The sequence below is a fragment of the Pseudopodoces humilis genome, chromosome 2, assembly GCF_049639895.1.
Source record: "Pseudopodoces humilis isolate 2021_Gansu_Grassland_sample_001 chromosome 2, ASM4963989v1, whole genome shotgun sequence".
In the NCBI taxonomy this organism is placed as follows: Eukaryota; Metazoa; Chordata; class Aves; order Passeriformes; family Paridae; genus Pseudopodoces; species Pseudopodoces humilis.
In genome coordinates this window covers 7,464,000-7,485,444 of record NC_142201.1, presented here as the reverse complement: position 1 = coordinate 7,485,444, position 21,445 = coordinate 7,464,000, and the positions used below count along the sequence as shown (strand labels likewise).

The 21,445-nt window shown below is 59.8% G+C and overlaps 1 protein-coding gene across 8 annotated transcripts in view; it reads right to left on the bottom strand.

The window, feature by feature from the left end:
- BCOR (BCL6 corepressor) overlaps positions 1–21,445 on the bottom strand; it is an 81,800-nt gene that overhangs the window by 45,820 nt on the left and 14,535 nt on the right. For 4 of the 8 annotated variants that reach the window (XM_014251155.2, XM_014251185.2, XM_014251190.2 and 1 more), the window contains exon 1: positions 12,131–12,672. The exons of 1 other annotated variant lie outside the window; for it this stretch is intronic. The gene's annotated coding sequence lies outside the window, so the exon portion shown is untranslated. Of the gene's footprint in view, positions 1–1,816; positions 1,938–11,864; positions 11,909–12,130; positions 12,673–12,727; positions 12,787–21,445 lie in introns of those variants that run through there. 3 more of the 8 variants (XM_014251161.2, XM_014251173.2, XM_014251166.2) reach the window with 3 other exon arrangements.

The window sequence follows — 21,445 nt, the reverse complement described above, 5'->3', positions numbered from 1 at the left end:
GTTTCCCTCCGGCCACCCCGGCACAGCGCTCCCCGGCGCGGAGCCGCCGCGGCACGCTGGGCGGGGGCGGCCCCCCCCGCATCCGTCGGGGACGTTGGGAGATATTGATCACGGACGACTTCATTTTGCATAACTGCGACTGACAGGGCCTGTGGTTCCCTCATTTACGGAGCAACAGCTTCGCGGGGCTGATGGATGGGGAGCGGCTCCCTCCGCTCCCCCAACCCCCCTCTCCGCTCCCCAGCGCCAGCCCCGCCGGGGGACGGAGGCTCCGCGCCTCATGCAGCAAATGGCCGCGCACAACAGGAAAATATTAAACTTAGGTGCCTCCGTCTCTCGTTTTACCTAGCGCGGCCGGCAGAGAAGCCTCTCGCTTCCCGCAGGGCTTTGTCTGCACAGCCACGGCAAGGCCAGGGCCGGGGCACGGAGACCTTCGGCGACCGCATGCAAGGAAAAGTGCTTGGGAAGTTGGGGGGGGATGTGTGTCCTTTTTTATTTATTTTTTTTAAATCCTCCCCCTCCCAACAACAAACAAACAGCCTGGTTTCTGTTGAACAATGCCTAAAAATTAGCCTCGTCCCAAAGTTTATGTCGGGTTTATGGTGCTAACGTTTCTCCTTAATGGGAAGCACTTTCCCGAGCACTTCTGGAAAGCGCTGGCGAGCCCTCAGTTACGAAAGCTGCATTACGAGCACCTCGACTAAACGGCTCTGCAACGTGTCCCGACCTCACATCATCCATCCACCACCTTCTCCGTTCCGAGGAAACGCCTGTCCAGGGTGGGCACAGCCAGTGCCAAGCACCGCCCGACTCAGCGTGTGGAAGACACCGGGGGCAAAAAAAGAAAAAGAAAAAAAAAAAAAAAAAAAAAAGGAAACCAAACAACACGTGAAAAAATACAAATTTTTTTTTTTAGAAAAAGGAAGTAAAAAGGACATAAAGTTGCCGGTAGTGGCGGTGCCCCCGGCGGAGAGGAGGCAGCGTGGAGGCCGCCACCGGCCCTGCCTTCCCATCCCAGCGCTCCGCACCGAAACAAAGCAGCGAATCAACTGCGATGCAGATGGGCGGCTATGAATTTTTTGCTGCTGCTTAGAGCTTTAATTACTCGTTCTTGATCCGTGGGACTACTACACGACACCGCCAAGGTTAAAATGCCCTGAACAGCTCTGAGCAGATGTGAACGAGTTGGCAGACGCGCAAATGAGGTCTGCCTCTAAGCATGATAACAAGTGACTAATACATTGCATATCGCTGAAAGAAAATTATTTTTCTCTAATTTGCATTAGCTTCTTTTTTTTTCTTTTTTTTTTTTTTTTTTAACGCCGCCGACATTCCCTCCTCAGAGGCAGCAGCATAATCCTGAAAATATTGCTCCGTGACTTTAAAAAGATTTGGAAGGAGGCAGCAATTGCCAGTGTTTTGGCTATGCAAGTGTTTTGGCTATGCAGGCTTGTTTATCTTTCCGCCTTTGCTCCAAGGCGAAACTAGTTTCGCAAGCAGTATTCTTGCAGAAAAATGGCACATGTCATATAAAACACCAGTTTATAGGAATTGATGCTAAAATTGTTGAATGACTACTGGTGTACTTTTGCCACTAATAGTACAGTGTAATCCATAAAGGACCAAGAGGACAGTCAAGGCCAAAAGAGAAAAAACAACCATAATAGATTGACTGGAGAGAAACAGATAAAGACAACCCATCGACCAAAACGACTAAAAGGGGGGAGAGGGAGGAAATAAGCATCTCCCCTTCTTACCTGCTTTCCACCCCAGAGCCTTCTCATCAAAAAGACAATAGTACGTGGAGGTCACTTACTATATAAAACACAGCGGTTCTCGAAGGTAGCGAAATTATGTCAGGTACAAATATAGGCCAAAACCCAGTTCTCCAAGTTTCCTCGACTTTCCAGAGGCTCTTCTGAAAGGGCCAGGAGATCACTTTGGGTATTGGAGCAAACTTCTAGAACAGACAGCATTTTATACTACACTCAGAAGGCAAACCGAGTGGCTTAGATGCAGAGGCTTTGAGCAGAAAATAGCCACTCGGGAAATTTATGCACGAGGAGTTTTTCCACTGAAGACCTACTCCAGGGATCCCCGCACGTCCCGGTTATCAGGGGTCGTACGCTGCCATCTCAAGCGGTAACTTCTCTGCCAACACGTGTTTGCCAGGGAAACGCGCTGCCGGCCACCGCAGCGCGCTGCGCCGTGCCCCGGGCCGGCCGAGGCTCGCAGCCGGGCTGTCCCTCCTGCCGCGGGGCTGCCGGGACACCGCGCCCGCCGCTCCCGCAGAGTCACCGGGGCCAGGCAAGCCTGCCGCCGGGAGGGATTTCCCAGCGCCGGGGCCGGGCACGGAGCCGGCCGCTCCTCCAGCTGCCTCCCTGCGCTTGTAAATCAAGCGGAGGCGGAAAGAGGGGCCGGGGGGAGGGGGCGGAACGCTTCTCCCCGGCCAGCGGCGTTTGCTTAAGCGTCGCGGCGGGCGGCAGGGCAGCGCGGCTGGGCACCCCGCCGCCACCGCCGCCCGGGATGCCGCCGGGTCCCGGGGTGCCCCGCCGGGCCCCGCAGCGCCGGGCGGTGCCTCCGGGAGCGGCCCCGGGGCCACTCCGGCCGCAGCGAGAGCTTTTGTGTGCGAGTGCCAGCGAGGCGCGGGCTTTTCGCGCTCCAACAGCTGTCACATTATTTGCACTGGCTGTAAACAGCCTTCGCCTTCTCCCCCCCCCCCCCAAACCCCCGCCCCCCTTGCCACAGAGTTAAATCCAGACTAACAATCCCCAGTTAGAGATCAAACCAACAACAGCAGCATTGTGTCTGCCTTCATGGCTTTACCATCAACTACTGCAGCTGGTTTACTCGAAACAAGGAACACCCTCTACCCACCTCCCCCGCCCCGGCGCCAGAAACGTGCTCGTTCCCGGAGCTTGGCCAGGCGGAGCCGCGCTGCCCGGGGGGTTCTGCGGGCCGGGCCGGGGCTGGGGGGAGCTGCTCCGCCAAGCCGGTATCGGCGGGTGCCGAGCGCCAGGGAGCTCTCCCCCACAGCACAGAGGGGTTTCCAGTCAGCACTCACGCGCGACGAAACGCCTGCACAATCACAAGTAGAGCTCCGCTCTCGGTCTGGCTTTTGGGAAAGGCGAGGGGGAACCCCGTTGTAGCGGGGAAAGCCGCGCCTGCAGCTGCGCAGCGCCCCGCGGCACACGGCGGGCTCGCCCCCGCGGCGCGCCTCCGAGCAGCCCTGCCCCGGGAGCGCCGGGCTTCCCCCGATCCCTGCCAGGCCGCCTCGCTCCGGGCTGCCGCGGGCAGCGACCGACCTGCTGTGGCAGCGAAACTCCCGCCGAGGGGCCCCTCTGCCACCCCTGCCCGGGGCGGTGACTCCGCAACCCGCGGTGGCCCCGGCCCCTCCGCTCAGCCGGGCGACAGACACGCGCTTCCACCTTCTCCTTCCCACCGTAAGTGGGGAAAAAAAAAAGAAAATGCAAGGAGAGAAAAGAAAAAGGCCAATAACCTAAGCACTACTCCAGCTTCGTTCATGATACAACCACCTGGAAGGAGTGCGCTGCGCAGTCTCAGAGGGCCTTTTGCTGGGCACAGCTGGAATTTGAGTGTACATCCTCATACCTCCTTTCCCCGCCCTTACTTATTTTTACATCAGCAGCAAAGTTGGAGGAGACGTGGAATTTGCTTTACAGAAGCATGGGAGAAATAAATCTGTTAGAGGAAACCTTTCGTTGCCCATTCTGACTCCTGGCATTACCCAAATTGTGCATCTCTTAAGGGAAAACCGAGACACAGCAACTTTCTCTGACATTTGTGCCCTGCACAAACTCTTTAGGAGGCCACAGGAGCTGGAATAACACTTTCTATGTACCTATATGCAGTTTGGGAGCCAGCACCGGTAAGGAATAATAGGAATACGGAATTATTGGAAGCATGCCTCCATCTTGGCCTAACTCCTGCCAAAGGGCAGTACCTCCCCTGCAGGTATGGTGCTTCACACTGATGTGGTAAGTCTCCAATCGACTTCCGAATCACCAACCAAAGACGCCCGTACATATTCGCAGGTCAGTATCATCGACTATTCATTGCCTATACGTAGCTAGAAATCTGCTGGCCTGGTAAAAACCACTGCTAACAGAACAATGTCAGCAAAGGCTGCAACACAGTCTTGTGAGAGACAGGCGATTCGTGCCTACTGAGGCTCTTTCAGCACAAAGGCTTTTAGAGGAAGAAGAGAGAGAAGGGGGGAAAAAAGGAGGGAGGGCTCTCGTGTTTCAGGGCTGCTGTCCCCTGGGAACCAAGAACCAAGTGTAGCTTCAATCAAATGCTGACTTCTCCTCTGGGAGCTCAGTAGGAAACCTGATCTCACTAGCTCATGCCTGCCTCCATGCATATAGGCTGGGTTTTCTTTCATACCAGCAATTTGTATAAAGAGGGGAACCAATATAGTTTATTGCAAACGAGATCTTGCAGTAATGGATCTAGAGAGATATTTCTGTAGCTAAAATAAGACAACCTTCAGCCACCTGCTCAGGGCAGGCCGCACCACAGCCGCCTCCAGCTCCGCACACACGGCTCCGCTGTGGGCGCCCCTGGCACTGCACGGCACAGCCTCCCACGTATCTCCCCGAGCCCTGCATCCTCCCCAGCTGGCAGCAGCCGCCCTGGCTTGGGGTTTTGTGCAATGCCAGGTTACACTTCCATTAAAATGTTTGCCCTGGGAGATCACTTCCTGCTTGCAAGTACTGTTCCAGCTTCCCCTGCTGCTCCCAACTTTAGCCAGAGGTATTTCTCTCCTCGCCCAGCGAGGCATGGAGACCCCACGAAGCATCCATCCCTGCCCACTGGTCCTGGGCTGGCCTGGCACGGCAAAGCACGGCACAGCACAGCAGGTCTGCAGGGGAAGACCTCAGAGTTCCACATAACTTCACACCGGGCTGCTTAATTCTGCACAGGGCTTTGCTAATCCACTTTGTGCTTGATTACTGAAACAGGAGGAAAGAAAACACTCCATGGGGAGCACAACCAGGCCAGAGCAAGGTGAGCCTGGGGGACTGCAGCCTGTGGGAAGGGCTTTCCTCAACACCCAGCTCATCCTCCTACTGCTGTGGGCAAGTCGGAGAAGCTTAAAGCACAACCCAGCACACCAGGGTGTGGGAGCAAAGGGGATTGCCCGAGGATCAGAGATCCTTGTAGGATCTCTCCATAGCCAGGAGCTTTCACATGGAGAAAGTTTGGCTCAGGGAGGGAATTTACACTTAGAAACAGGAACTCAGCCCATTCCTTCTTGTGCCATTAACAAGTTCTCTGTGAATTTCAAGGAGAGCTGAGAATACGCCCCTCCAGCTTTGATTTCACTTCTCTGTCCCTACCTGTCACCATACACAAATGCCACAGTCAAACCATGACTAAACCAGCCCTGCAAAGCTCTCTCACCCCTCCAGGAGACTCCCAGATGCAATGCCACCCCATCCCAGGAGAACACAGAGGAAACACACTGGTGTGTGAGGGACAGGCAGCCCCACAGCACCTGTCTACACAGGGACAAGGACAACCATCAGGCTGCCCCAAGCACGGAGTCTGCTCTCTGTGCAAGTACAGGTGTCCTTCTCTCTGCTACCAAATGTGCCAAGTGCCAGCCACTCCACTACTCCTGTGATGGTGGAATTCTCACTTCTATAAGAGGATACAGGCCCAAATGTTCCTTAATATGCAAATACTGAAAGGCATACAAGGCCCCCAGGTGAGCTCCTGGGATAAAACCAAGAGCTACTCCAGCTGAAAATTAAAAGCAAACCACACTCTCAGAAAGAATGAGCTGGCAGACTGCAACCCACCGCAGGCCATCTAGAGGTGCATGGGGAAGAACCCCACCACAGCACCAAGCCACTGCAGCTTCTGGATGTGGGAGAGTACTCCAAGGGTAGCAGGAGCCACAGAAAGGACAGCACCGAGGCTAGGAGCACTCTGGGCCCTCCTGGCTGAGAAGCATGCAGAGGAAGCACAATGACAGGCTTTCCCAATGCAGGCTCAGCCGTGGAGCACAGCCCCGAGTCTCCCCTTTCCCCTGTGCTCTGCTGAACACACTCAGCTCTTTATATGAGCTGTTCCCAGTGTGGCTGGTGGATTCTGCGCTTTCCACTTTAATTGTCTTATCCAAATAAAGCTTTGTTTTCCTTAGCACGACAATCCCAACATTCAGACCGAGATTTTCATTGGACAGAGGAGATATTTTATTCTCTGATTGTTTAGGGAGTCAGGGCTTACACGGAACAGCCCCGGCTTGTGTGCCTCCACTCACAATGGGCGCTTTGCAGCCCCTTGTCCCCATCATGTAGATTCATTTTACGGAGCAATCAGGATGAGAATCATGCTTCTAGCAATTTCATAGCTTTCCAAGTCTACCCTAGACTTTAACAAGTCTTTTAGTTTGCACCTAGACAATAAATTTAGTTTAATTTAGCTTCCGGTCTTTAATTTTAGCAGGTCTTCTTTTTGCATGCAAATCAATATGGCAATTACCATCTAAAAGCTCACCCAGCCCTAGGTCAATGTAAATTGATCATTGTCCGCCTTCTACAAAATAACACCGGGAGTCTGTGGTGCATAATGAGATTATACTGGAAACTGTCTTTCAAATCACAAATTATATTTCATGCTGTCAGGATCTTCTCCAAGCGGACTTCCTTGCATGTCTAATCACATGGCACCAAATCTATCAGCTCATGAGGTAGTTTTGGGGTGCAAAGACTGAAGGAAGAGTCACAAGTAATTCAGACAACAGTTCTGGAAAACAGGCAGGCAGGTACTGAGGCGTGCTCTCACTCGCTAACTTTTCCAGCAGTGGAAGAGAGGAGGGGAAAAAAGTCTCCCCTCAGCCAAGAACTGCTGTCCAGCAAACAAGGAAAAATGAATTCCCTGCTGGAAAGCAGCAGAACTTTCCTAAGGCCACATTTGCAAGGATTTCTTGGCCTCCTCCTTTCCGTCCCCACCTCATCTGCTCGGCCACTCAAAGGAGCGCTGGCATCCTGCTCCGGAGGAAGCCGGCAAAGGACGCGCTCTCCTGGCAGAGACCTCCCTGCCCGCCGCAGCCCGCGGACCCGAGCAGGTCAGCTCGGAGGGAAAGGTCGCTCCGGAGCAGCGGCTGCTGTAAGCCGGTTCCCTGAAAGGCCAGAGGATTAACGGGATCTGCTCACAGCCAGGGGAACTCCCCCTGCCTGCAGCCCGGGCCTCCGCGTTCCCTCCGGCACGCACACGCGATGCAGCCAGCGAGCGCTGCTTGGCGTATTGCGAAGAGGTAAGCCTGGCTCTCCGTGCCACTATCCAGGTTATTGCAAAAACAAGGAAGGGGGGAGCAGGCCCGCTCTGACCATCAATTATTTCTAAAGCAACACCAACCTAAGGAGGAAGTATTAAACTCGGCTTCATGCTGCTCGAAGCCCACACTAAAATGTGATGTACTGCAGCGTTCGGGGGAAAGACAGTGCGTCGCACATCACCTGTGCAACCCAACTATGCTGCAGGGTCCCAGCAAGAGCACAGACCTCTGCACAAGACATGCAGAAATCGGAGATCACTTGTCCTCCACACTAAGCACCGATTTACTCCAAGCCATATTTAGTCTGAGGGAAACGTGGCTGCTTAGCTATGACCTCAACTGCAGCAGGCCTTTTGCCTGTCTTTGCAGGGGCCACTCATCGGTCAGAGTGGAGAGACCTTGTAAACGACAGCCACACATCGCCAAAACTACTTTGGTATGTGTGGCACTCATTATTTTGGGCTGTGGTGACCTGGGTCCATTTTCTCCACAAACAGAGACATGAAAACATATCAACAACTTTATGCGCTCTCGCAGCTGCACAGATCCAGCAAGTTTGCTTGCATGGACTGTACAGGAGCCCTCGCAGCTCGGTCACTCTTGGGGGACCTTGGCTTCCTCATCAGTCTTCAAAAACATGAATTAACACAGGGTGGAAGAAGAGGAGGGAAGAGTGATGACAATTTTGGACTGCCTGAGAAGCTGCAGCTCTTGGCACATTCTGGTAAAGGCAGATACAGTGTGTGACACGGAGCCTAGACTGTCCACCAGCACAGGAATAAAGCCAAGGCACCAGTATTGTTTCAAGACCCAGTCCATATTTGGGCATTCAGCTCACACATCCCAAGTATTGCTTTAAATATTAGAGACATTAGCCAATGTGGTTCATAATGTACTCAAATGGGAGAAGTCATTTCTGTTCACTCTCAGATTACTGCCTCGGTCTTGATGGTGGGGAGGTTTTTTGTGGGGGGAGAAGAGAGGGAAACCCTGCTGAGTCTGTTTGCACTGGTCTCTATTAGATATGCAACAAATCTGCCATTTCCGGCGCTGCTTCTATCTAATTAGAGATGTATTTAGATGTGACGTGTAAATAAGCGCGAGCTGCCTGCTGCCCTGGCTCCGTGGACTGCTCGGGAGCATTTCCAATAAGGCTGTAGCGCCCGGAACCAGGGCTCAGACAAAGAGGGATGGGAATGGTCTGCGCTGCAGGCAAATCCAACAAAACCAGCTTTTATCTATCACTCTAAAGCCTTAACTGCTTTTAATCTGTACCGCCCAGGCTTGCACGCCAGGATCGCATCTCATCCACCGAGGACGTCTCAAGCACAAAAGGAAGCACACAGGCACGGAAGAGCGGCGAACAACCCCCGACCCACCCGAGCTGCAACGCAGACCCCGCTCTCCACCTGCCCTTGCGTTCCACGAGGTGTGTTTGCTCCCCTGGGCTTCCAAACACCCCGAGGCAGGTACGCCCATCTCCTGCCTGCACAGACATGAGGGCTGCCCCATGTTGTGAGCGCAGATGAGGCCCCGTGGGGCGAAGGGCACCGAGCTGCTGGGAGAGAAGTTGACGGAACCTGAAGGCGGCCACGGGAACTCGCTCCCCCCGCGGGACCGGGAACCTCCATCTCGGGATTGCCCATTGCGAGAAGAGGGCGGGCACGGCAGGGCCGCGGGGGGCGGAGAGCCCCGGGGACGCCCCCGAGCCCGGGGGGCTGCGGCGGCTGCCCCGGGCCTGGGGCTGCCCGAGCCCGGCTCCAAGCGCTCCTCGGAGTTTCCAGAGAGGAAACTCCTGGGAACGAAATCATCTGGCACTCGTCTCCTGAACTCTTTTTCCTGTTGTGGGAAATATCTCGTATAAAACCATTAGATGGACGAGGCAGCGCCAGGGCCCGAAGGAGCCCTGCCCCCGTCTCCCCCCGCTCCGACATCATCCCTACGATCGCTACAGTGCTGCCGCATCTTTCCAGGCTGGGATAGCCATCCCCGATCCCCTTCGGCGTGAAGGGTTAACAGCCATCACCACCACCAAAAAAAAAAAAAAAAAAAAAAAAAAAAAAAAAAGGAAGGAAGAAAAGAGGGAGGGAAAAAAAGAAAAAATATCGCGGTGACCTTTTCCTCTCCGTCTCCCCCACTCTCCCTTTCAGGCTCCGGTTCCTGTGCTCGCAGGGAGCCTGAGCGGCTGTCTAGACCGATCTATCACAGACGGACAAACAATACCAGGAGAAGCCCCTGCCCGGTCCCTCGGTCCCTCAGCCTCCGCCACTCACCTTAGAAATGGCGAAGAACAGAAAAGTGACCGCGATACAATCCTCCCCGGTATATTTATAGCTTTCCACACAGCCCACCTTCATGCCTGACAAATGAGATTTTGTCTGCTCTCTCAACGTACGCTCCAATAAACACACACACTTTTTTTTTTTTACTTTTTTTTTTTTTTACTGTTTTTTTGTTGTTGGTGGTGGTGTGTGTCTGTTTGTTTTTAGTAACATTCCGGGGCTCGTCCCTCCGATCTCGGGGCGGGCGAGGGCCCACCACGCCCGTCCGTGACGGCAGGTTTGATAGCGGGGCCGGGACGGACTGAGAGGAGCAATAGGGGTCTCGGTCACTCGTCCATATACAACCTCCCAACCTGGAAGCTTCAATATCCGTATTCATCACGCCCCTTCGCACCCGGCCCCCCTCACCCGAAGTATTCCCTGGTCCCTGCCAGCCCTTCAGATTGCGTATTAAAGAGGTATACGGGGCGAGGAGCCGGAGGTCCAACGCTGCAAAAGGCTGGGGAATAACTAATGAGCTGTGCAGCCCATTGATCCGGTGCATACTTCCTAATTAACTCTGAGTCACCTATTTGTGACAGCAATTCAAAGAACTGCACCAGGGATAAACTGCAACCCCGGCGCGCGAAGGCAACCCGCCGGGGGGGGCGGGGAGGGAAGAGGCGGCGAGGGGGGGGTGCTGGGGGAGGAATTTTCTCCTAATCCTCCTAAAAGCAATTAGGGTGAGCGCTGCGCTGGCTACCTCTCGGGAAGAAAAAAAAAAAAAAAAAAAAAAAAGAAAGGGGAAAAAAAACCCACCCAGCGGCTCCAACAGCAGAACCGAAAGGAAATGAATCGGTGTGTCGCAAGGGCGACAGCAGCGGGCTCCAGACAAGACAGGCAAGCCTCAGCACCTCGGGGACGAAAGTCGGCGAGAGCGGCAGCCGGAGGAAGCGGAACGCCGGTCTCGGCGGGCAGCGGCGCGCACGGAGCCGCGGGAGGAGCGCGGGCGGTGACCCGGGAGCGGCGGAGTCACAGGCGGGGGGTGCGGGCGCTGCCCGGGGACCCAGACCCCGCACCGCCCTCCCGCTCTCGCCCCCAGCTTTGTTCCCAAGCGGCTCTGGCGGGGCATTGCTCTTCCCGGCCGCCCCCCGCGGTAGGGCCACGGGGAGGGGGCGGGGAAAAAAAAGTTAATAGAAACCTTTGGAAAATCCGGGCTTGGCTACGTGGTGCGGGTTGGGCTCCCCCCGCTCCCCCCCCCCCGCCCCCCTTTTTAATGCAAACACGAATACAAAAGCTGCGGGCTCTAAAGAGCAGATGAAAGCAATGAACGGAGTTTCTGGAAAAGATTCATTAGTGGGAATTAATGCTGCGAGGAGCTCCGAGGCGATACCATTAAAGTCAGCCCCTACACTTTGTCAGTTTTACACCACTCGCTATGGTCGGGGCTTTTTTTACTTGTTGGGGTAGATGGGGGGAAGTGCTCTTCGCCTTCCCCTCGCCCCCTCTGCGATCACCAAACCCGGAATCCGACAAACATCGCGGAAATGAGGAGGGAGGGAGGAAGGAGGAAGGGAAAAGAAAAAAAAAGAAACAACCAAACAAAAAACACCCAACATACACACATCGAGAAAGAAAGAGGAACGTGAACGCTCCACAGCCCGCGCCCCCGGACTCGCTCCGCGAACATCAAATGCATGCCTCATATGTTGCGCAGAGCCGCCCCACTTGGCCCCGGCTTCACAAAGCAGCCTCCGCTGCCTCCCCGCCTGGCCGTCCCCCTCCGGCCGGCCCATGGATGGCAAGCCCCGAGCCTCCCTCCGGCTCTCTCTCCCAACTCCAAACTACATTTTCGGTCTGACTAAACTTCCGTGTCACGCCGGACCTCACGCCAGCACAGCTCCGCGCACGGGAAAGCCCCGGGCCGCCCTGTCCCACGTGCACCGCGGCGCCCGCCCCGCCGGGGCGGGGGGACAGGGGGGAGCAGCGCCTCAGGTTCTCCCGGCGGGGAGAAGGCAGCCGGCAGCGGGCTCTCCCCGCCGCTCACCTGCCCGCCGCCGGCGGAGAGCGCGTTGCTCTCGGCGAGAAGCGCGGAGCCCAGCCCGACCGGCGCTAAAGCTCTCCCCGCTCCGCGAGCCGGCAGCGCCGCTCCTTGCTCGCCCCGTCCCACGGGATCCCCCGTAACGCCGCTGCTCCGGCGCCTTCCCAATCACAAAGTCCGAGACGACAGGAATACCGCCACCACCACTCTCCACACGGGCGCACCGGAGACGACAACGCGATCGGGGGCTTACCCCCGCCTCCGCTGCCCCAAACAGGCATCTCCACAAACAACTGCCTCCGAACTTCCCCTCCGACACCGCGGTTCCGGAGGCGCTCGCCAGACCCTCCTGCCCGCCGCTCCCGCCCGAGCTCCGCTGCCCCGCGCCGTAACTTTCCGCCGCGCCGCCGCTGTGCCTTCCCCACGGGCGGCTGAGGGGAGCCCCGCAGCCGCCCCGTCACCGCGGGACTCGGCGGCGCCGCTTCCGCACGGGAGCTGCTCGCGGAGCGGAACACTGACCTTCCTGCCGCGCCGCGGGGCTGTGGCGTGCGCGGTCCGAGACGCGGGTCCCCACACTGTCGCTTGGCCCTGCCGCTCTCCCTGAAGGGCAGCCCCGTCGGGGGTGGGAAGAAGAGGCGAGAAAAGTTTCACGATCCCGCTCCCCCTCTCCGTGGATGCGTGTGTCGCGGCTTGCCCCAGCGCGGGCGGGTCGGGGAAGGGGCGCGGAAAGACCGGGAACCTGCGGGGCGCGGGGAGCAGGAGCGTGGCCGCCCTCTGCGCCGACGGGGCAGGTGCCCGCGGGAAGGGCTTTGCTCCTCGGCTCGGCTCAGCAGAGGGAGTGGGAGCGGCAGCCCGCGATGCTCATTCCGGCTGCCGGCTCTGGTTTGGCAGCGCCATGTTGCTGGCTTGCTCCGGGCGAAGTTCCTGCGCTGGCGAGCGCGGCGCTCCCCACATCTCGCCCGCGCCGCCGTCTCCCGTGCCCTGGCCGCCGCGGCTTTGTGTGTGTGTGGCTGGGGATTTAATTCTCCTCCTCCTCTTCTCCTCCTCTCTCTCTTTTTCTTCCTCTCCCCCCCCCCCTCCCCTCTTTAGTCCGCCGGGAAAGCCGCTCTTCCTCACCTTGCCGCTGGGAGACCGGGCTCCGTCTGCTGCACGCTGCGCTCCCCTCGCACCCCCCCTCCCTCTCTCCCTCCTCCTCCTCCTCCTCCTCCAGCCGTCGCCTCCCCTCCCTTCCCCTCCCCCCGGGCAGGCGCTGCACCGAGGGACCCCCCGCCAGCAGCAGCAGCGGCAGCAGCGCCGCCACCGCTTTTTCCCTCAGCAAGTTTCCCCCTCCCCTGGCTGCGTTTCCCTGCTCAGGCAGGGCTCGCCCGGCCGCTCGCCCGCTCCCCCCCTTGCCCTGACTAATTGATTTGCCCCCCCTCGCCGCGCCGCCAGCCCCTCTCCTCGCCCGCTCTCCCCGGCTGGCACAGGTCGCTGCCAAGCTGGGGCGCCCCGGGGGGGGGGGCTCCGCGCTCCCCGGCAGGCAGGAGGGGAAAGCCGCCCCCCCCCGCCCCGCCGATACTCCCCTCTCTCGCTACCCAGAAGGCCAGTGGAGAACCGCAATTACCATAAAGCTCCGTTCACTCCGCTCCGCCAAGCTGTCAAAACCCCGGCGGCGGCGGCGCTGCCAGACATCGCTGCGAGCCTCCGCGGCGGGTCGCGCCGTGCTGCCACCCCCCGCCACCCCGATCGCCCTCGGCTCCTCCGCCGGGAGCCCCCGGCACCCCCGCCCTGCTCCCCCCGTGATCCCAGCGGCACCCGGAATACCCCCCCGGCGATGCAGCCCGCGCCCCCAGCCACACCCGCCGGCTCCGGGTTCCCCCCGTCGCGCAAAGGCATCCCCGCTCCCGCAGGGCCTGCCGAGGGGTCGCAGCCGTCGTAACCCCCCGCAGCGGTCACACCACGAGCGGACCCCGCAGCCTCTCAACGCTCGCGGAGGGGGGGGGGTGTCGCCCCCCAACCCCGGGGCCCCTCTCTGGTCCCACCCGCCGCCCCCAACTTCGCGTGGTCCGCGGCTCGGCCGCGCTGATTTCCGCGCTTCCCTCCCGGTCCGCTTCTCGGAGCTCTGAATCGGGATGGGAAAAAAAGCCACTCGTTTGTCAACGTCTGCATTGCGGGGGGCGGGGGGGCCGAGGGGGACCTTATTAAAGCGCGTTTTCGCCTGATCCGGCTTTGGCAGCCCTTAACGCGCTTTTTACCCGGCGTGAGCAGTGTGGCAACCCGGGGTGGGGTCACGACTGAAGAGCCGTTTCCCTAGCTGGCATTTCTAAGGCTGCTTTAAGATTTCTGCCCGGATCGTGGAGCCCTTTAATCTACCCGGGTTGGTAGTTATCGGCTGCATCTATTTACTTTGGCAAGGCAACTTTTGGCTCGGCGAGCTCGACTCGTAAATTTCACGTTCATAACGCCCATCCCCGCTGATACTCCCAGGTTTGGTCCCGCAGAGCCCGCGGCGTGGAAGCTCCCGGGGCGGCCCCGGCCTCAGGGCCAGGCGGCTCTCGGCCCCACTGCTCCCCCGCACCTCCCGGCGCCTTCCCGGGGAAGCCAGAGTTCTGCCACCTCAGCGCCGCCGGCGCCGCATCGAGCCCTTCTCGCCGCCGCTCCGTGTGGGAGCGACTGCTAGCCAAACGCCCGGCGATTAACGCGGACAGTTTGCCCCGGGGGGGATTTTAATCGCCTCGTTCAGGACCCTGCGCGAGAAGGCTGCAGAGACGCTCTGAGCTGCCAAAGCTTCCCTCACCGAGGGCGCCGGAGCAGCACGCAGGGCGATGGGAATTCAACGCCAGAACAGGACGGCCGGGGATGCCTGCCTGCTCTGCGCCGCTGCGTATCTCTGAAGGTGGAAAAATGAGAGTTCTCTAAAGTTGTCCCTACTAAAGCTCCCCCTCCTCCCCCAGATCCAGAAGCTTTCAATAGAGAACCTACGCTACGTCTGGGGAAACAAAAAAAAACCAAGAACATCCCGCCCGCCCCCCCCCCAAAAAAAAAGTGGGGGTCGCCCAATGCTCGGGAAAAGGACACAGAGTCCAGAGAAAAGCACACACACCCCACACATACACACACGCATGTGACACGGGTCATGGCCAAAGGGTTGGTATTTCATGAAACTGCCATCACGGGCATTGGAGTTTCACTGCGTCTCTAAAAAAACTCTCCCGTCTCAAACCAGAAGTGAAATATCCACCATCTGAAACCCGAAACGGCAGCCGCGCCGCTCAGCTTCCTCGCAGGGGAGCCCTGGAAGTCGCCGGCGAACGGAGCTGCGGTCCCACCGTGCTGGCCGGCGGGGAGCACTGTCCCGAGCAGCGGCCGGGTTTGATCCTGGCGCAGAGGGCCACGCATCTGAAAAGGCTCCCACATGTTTTTTTAATCTCCAATAACAAGCAGAAGGACACCTGGCCTATTACGCTGTAAAGCTATTTTTTATAAAGATGTTTTAGGGCTAGACATTAAAAGTTATTAGACTGAACACACGTGAGTTACAGGCACACAGCTGGAGGGGAGGCCTCTGTTGGATTTTTTTTTTTCCCTTTCCTAGGAAAACCTCATTAAAATTGCTTCTTTCGATATGAAAGCAGAACTAGCGCGTTTCCTGGCGAGGTGGCCGCAGTCGCGGCTTCCCGGCTTCATTGATCTGGGCTTTGTCTCTCCCCACAGGTCTGGATCTGCGGTGCCAGCGGCCCGCACTTGTATCACAAAAGTCGCCCGCTTCCCTTCCCCCTGGCTGCGAAATCCGGATCACAAGCGTGTGCCTACAGCGTGGGGCTGGATGCTTGGGGCAGTGGTGGTTGGTTTTTTTGTTTTTCACTAATGACTTAAAGTTATCTCGGGGTAAACTTGCTCCACTTTTATTTTTAACCGTAAACTTTCTTTGTGAACGCAGCTTCCTTCGTGGCGGGGACGAACAGACCGGCGCTTGTTCGCCTCTGTGCCTTTTTTGTTCCCCGGGTCCCCGAGCTTTGCAGCGGGAGGCTGGCGGCTCCCGCCGAACACATTGGGGCTTCAGTTCGCTCCTCCCGCGACCTGCCCCGGCCGGCTGCGCGCCCCGCCGCCTTCCCCAGCGCGGCTCCGAAGGGTACAGCCGAGCTAACCCCGGAAAATTCAAAGCATGCTCTTGCCTTGCGGATTACCGGGCGGCCTCCCCCCCTCCCACACGCCCCGGAGGGAGCTGACCCCCGGGTCAGGCCGCTGCACACTGCTCTCTCCCCGGGAGGGGAGGGGGGCTCCGCGCTGTCGTTGCTGTTGCGGCCGCCGAGGAGCCGGGCGAGGATGCGCTCGCAAAAACGGCTGCTCCCGATAATGCTTAGTACTTAACCTCCTCGTAAAGACAAATCCATTGTTAATGGCAGAATAGGCTTCTCGCAGGAGGCTTCCAAGTGGGATGGCTTTATGCCGGCTCTCATTTACCTCCAGCGCCGCCTCTAATTGGAAGCTTCCCCGCGCCCCGGTCCGCGCACCTCAGAAAGTTGGGGGTTAAAGCGCAGGAGTGGCGAGGCCGGGCCCTGGCCCCTCCATGGCCCCGCTCCCCTGCTCACCAAACGGCAACCGGAGCACTCGAGTCCTTCGGGCACGGGGAAATGAGACAGAGGGGAGATGGGCGCTTCGAAGGTAAAATGAATTAATGCGAGCGAGGTGCTCAGACAGCCTGGTGATGAGTGCTAGGAAAAGCCTATAAATAACAGATCACTGTCCTAAGCTCTGAATTGCCCTGCTTGAGTGTGTCTTAAATCAGACCTTTATCATTGGTTATTGTAAGGCTGTTTTTAATGGAAGTGTAGAAATCTGAATAACAAAACAAGACAAGCCTCAATTGGCGTTATACAGGGTCTGCAGCGCTTTCAGACCTGACACAGCGTCAGCATATTGTTACACTGCCATGCAAACTCCTCGTGCAATCAAAGGGGTTTTGCATAGCAGAAGAACTATAATTTTACTTCGTAGTTCAGGGCTACTCCGTTGACAGGAGATCCATAATTTTCTTTCCGTCTCCCCAAAAGAGCCCGAAACGCGCTCGGTTCACGGACTATGCACCGCTATCTTTCTTACAAAGGCAAATGACAAATCGCTCCGGTTGCGTTTGCTTCGCTCCGCACCCCTTCCCTACTCCACAAAAGAGCGAAGATGCCCGCGGTCCTCCGGTCCCCGCTGGCCGGCCGGAGCGGACAGCCCGCAGGGACAGGCAGGCAAACACTCGCACTATCGGCCTGTCCCCGGCCGGGGAGCTCGGCCTGCTGCACCGCAGCCGGGGGAAGCGCTCGCCGGGCCCGGGCAGAGCTCAGAGCTCGCAGCGCCGAGCTGGCCGGGACTCGATGCGCGGCCCGGGCCCCGGTGTGGGGAAGGAGGGCGGCAGCCCAGCTGCAAGGGGAGGGCAGGCTGGCTGCGAGCTGCCCCCTCCACCTCTCCCACTTGCATACCACGGCCATTTTGTGCGGTTGCGGCGCGCCCGTGTGCGTGTCCCCCACCCCGCCCCGTCCCCTCGGGCTGCTGCGGGCGCTGCCCCGGGCGCAGGGGCCGGGCCGTGCCGGCGGCGGGGCCGGCGGGGCAGGCGGAGGTGAAAGGCGGGCGGCCCCGGCCGCTCCTGAGAGCGGCGAGATGCAGCCGCTAGGCAAGGCCCTGCAGGGGAGGGGGCGTGCGCCGCACAAGTCTGGAGAGGAGTAAAAATAGCGGCGGCGAGGTTGTCGCTCTCCTCGCCTCCCCCCAGCCCAGCGGGGGGCAGCGGTGGGGCTCGGAGGGAGGGCGGCGTGGAGGGCTCAGCGGGCGAACGGGAGCGGGAGCCACACAAAACCCCGGCCCGGCGGAAAGCGACGCGGGCGAGGTTGAGCCTTCGCCTTTGAAGGCGATGCGCAGGAGCTGGAGGCTACAACCCCTTTTCCCTGTGGGGTCCCTGAGCCCCGCGAGGTTCGGGCTGCGGCCCGGCCCCGGCTCTCGGCGGCCTGGGGAGGAGCGGCAGCGAGCGGTGACTTGGCGGAGGAGCAGAAGCCACCGTGCTCCCGAGTTTAAACATAATACGGCGGCCGGGGGAACCGCCATGGTTTGAAGGTGTGTTTGTGCAGACTACAGCTTGTATGTTAATAATTGGATACAGTCGATGAATCACCTCCGTCCTCCTTCTGGTTTTGTTTTTGTGTTGTGTTTTGTTTCGAAGGGGGTGGGGAGTGAAAGCGAAGAGACGGTGGCTCGGCGCTGAATACCAATTCCGAGCCCGGGTTCATAAACACTGGGGTTATTCACTCCGCCCCAGAGGTGACAGCGGAGGCCTTCGCCGCCCTCCGCGCCCGCGCCCCGCGGCGCGGCCCCCGGGCTCGCCGGCGTGCCGAGCGGGATTTGCGCCCCGGCTGGAAGCCCGGCAGCGGCGGGTGGCTCGTCGGGGTGCATACATATGAAATGAGAGCCTGCAACATCAAAGCAGCAGCAGAGCGAGGGCAGGGAGGGGCTCTTCGGCGCGTACACGTGCGTACCTTTCCAGAGAAAAGCCCCTAATTTTTAAAATCGGACAACCCCCCCGCTCCCGCCCCTTCACTCGCATGGCAGACACGCGGAGAGATTCTTTAGTCCTGTACTTAACACTTCACAGTGTTTTTAGCAATTAAGGCGAGAGGGGGGTGGGTATAAAGATAAGCCACTTTTTCGCCCTGCAAGTGTGAAAGATAAGATAACAGTAAGCTGGGGCAAAACGTCTGCTTACAACCTCCCCCCAGCGATTCTGATCGGTCACCTCTTATCTCAGAAAATGTTCATTTCGAAAGCAGCTTCAAAAATCCAAGGAAAAATAAAAGTATTTTCCGTTCAGAAGTGCCATTTAAAACCCCGTCCTCACTTCATCTCCGTACACCGTCATTCCCCCGCGCCCCCCCGCCATCGCGGTACCCAAACAAGGGCAGCAGCCGCTTCATAGAGCGCCTCTCGGAAGCCAAATCACGCAGGTAATCAGAGGACCGAAACCCGTCAGGCGCCGAGATTAGTGGCTCCCCGCCGCTTCCCGGCCGTGCCCGCTCCCCGTCCCCGTCGCAGGCGGGGGACGCGCCCCTCGCTGCCCGCGGAGTGGGCAGAGCTGCGCTAGGGAAAGCCCCACGGGCTGAGGCGGGTGAGGCAAAGCGAGAGCCAGGCTGCCTTTCCCAGTTCGTTTGGCTGCAGCACCCCCGACGGCGACACTCCCCCACCCCGGCCTGTCCCCAGCCAAGCTGCGGGATCCGCTGTGGGCGGCCGTGCTCGGCGTCGAGTCGGTTCTGACTCTGAGCCTCTGTGCCGCCCCCGCGCCCCGCTGCCCGGCAGGCACAGGCGGAGGCCGTGTGCGGGCAGGGTGCCCGGTGCGCACGGCGGGGCCCTGTCCTCTGCGGTACCGGGCAAGGCCCCGCCGCGCCCGTCCCGAGGCCCGCGGGCAGGATGCGGGCGCTGCTCCGCCCCGACCCGGCGCGCCTGCCACGGCCGGGGTTTCGCGCTGCTTCCCAGTCCCCGGGGGCCTCCCCCGGGCCCGGAGTTTCCCCCTCCCGTTCTTGAGCCGTCGCCACCTGCGATAAACTGAGATGTAGAGTAGAAAAGGCTTACGGACACCTTCCCGAGGCAAGGCGCGGCAGCACCGTGTCCTCGCTGCCCTGGGAAACCTCCACACGGGCCTCCACGTGAGGCAGCGGAGTGTGTGTGGAAAGGGGTGTGTGTGCGTCCCCTTGTCCCCCGGCAAAGACACACCGAGGGCACCGCACGGGAAACGTGATAGCAGCGACCCCGCGCTGCCCCAACGCGCTCAGGGCCGGAGCGGAGCCGGAGCGGCTCGGCGGGGAGCCAAGACGTGGGGGGGTTTCCCCTGGCTCGCCACACCCCCGATCTCCTCCTGCCGCCGTTCCCAGAAACCCGTCGATGCCGTGCTCTCGAAGTGAGTGGGTCAGCTGCTGATGACAAGGGGAAAAAAGGAGAGAGCGAGCGAGCGAAAAAAAAAAAAAAAACTCCCTCCCAAACCCTAGCCTGGCGCGATTACTCATCCCCAGAGTTCCCCTAAGTCAGAGAAACTTGGCGAAGTCCCAAGGCCGAGCCGTTAACACGGTCTGAGGCTCCCCGGGCACCTTCCGCCGCGGGGCCGGGGCCGAGGGGGCCAGGGCTGAGGGGGCCGGAGGCCAAGGCCATCGGGGAATGCGCGTCCCCATCCTCGGCGCTGTTCGCGCTCGACTCATTGTGGAGCGTTTTATCTTCACAGTCACATCGGCAGCTAACGAAGCTCGGCGGCTGCAGCCCACACGACTTTGGTTCTCTGCATTTATCCTTCAATAAAAGCCGATTCCTTTATTAGAAACAGGAGACGTGTCTCCTACCGCCCCTATCAAATCCCAACTGGCAAGGCGCAGCCGACACCACCCCCTCAGCCCCCCCACTGCCCGAGAGGGGCAGGCGGCACCACCCCGTGGCCTGCGTCCCCCTCCCGCCGGACCCCCCACCGCGAGCATCCCGCACTCCCCCGCTTCAGCCCCCCCACCAACAGGGGCAGCCCTCATCCCCTTCCACCGGGGCGGCCAACGCCCCCTCCCCGTGATCCCTCCCGGTCAGGAGCAGCCGAGGCCAGCCGGCCCCTCCCGCCTCAAACAGCCCGCGTCGGCACGGGCGGCCGTCACCCCTCCCCTGCCAAATCAATCGCCCCCACCAGGCGCACCCACACGACTTTCGTTCCCCTGCATTTATCGTTCAATAAAAGTCGTTTCCTTTATTAGAAACAGAGGAGACGCTTCTCCCACCGCCCTCACCTCATGCCCCTTCCGCGGGCGCAGCCGGCGGCCCCCCTACCACGTCGCCCCCCGCCGAGCGCGGACCGCCCCACCCCCCTCGCTCCCACCATCGCCGCCCCCTAAAAATAACAATAACAGTTATAACAATAATAACAGCCGCCGTCCTCAGCAGTCGCGGCAGTGAGCACCCCCTCCACCGAGCTCAGCCCCCCTCCCCTTCCCTCTCAAATCCCCCATCGCTAGGCGCAGCCAACCGCCCCCCTCCCGCCCGCCTTTCCCCAGGCGCAGCCAACGACCCATCAAATCCCCTGGCCAGGCACGGCTCGGCCCTCGCCCGCCTCGCATCCCCCCCGGGCACCGAGCAGGTCTGCGCGGCGGATGCTTGTGTGCGACTCCGATTGGAGCTGTCGCTCCACCGCTACCGGGCGGGGAATGTTTCCCCAGGCGCCGCCGGGAGAGCCGGTGCTCGGAGGATGCCAGCCCGCTTTGCTGTGCCGTGCCGTGCTGTGCCGTGCCCCTCCTCCGCGGCGCGGAGCGCCCGGCGGAAATCTCCCCGCTGAGGAGGGGCCGGGAGGGAGCACACTCTGTATCGCATTAAATTAATCGCTCGGCTCCGGAGGAGGCAGGTGATTCTGCCAAACACAATGAGGGGTTTGAGCGCTGCGGAATAAAGCGCTGTTCATGGGGCCGTGGGCGGCGGTGCCCGGCTCCACCGCGGGATCGCCGGCTCCCGGGCGATCTCGGCGCTGCTCCCCGCCGCTGGCCCCAGTGCGGGGAGCTCCGGCTCGGCACACCCCACCCTCGGGTGGATAAAGGGAGGGCGCTGGGGGGAAACGAGCAGCCGCCCTGGCAGCGGGGGAGCTGCCGTCCTTGGGGACGGGAAACTGGGGGCAGAGGGGGCTGTAGGCAGCTTTCCCCACACCCCGCCTAGCCCCCACCGTGTGTCCCATCGGGGGCGGCCCTTTGAGACGGGGAGAGAGAGAATCGGCCTCCCGAGAGGAACAGGGGCCGAGTGCCGGTGGCCGCGCAGCTCGCCGTGCGCGGCGCCGGGGAGCGCGGGGCCTCTGGGCGGCCTCCGGGCGGATGG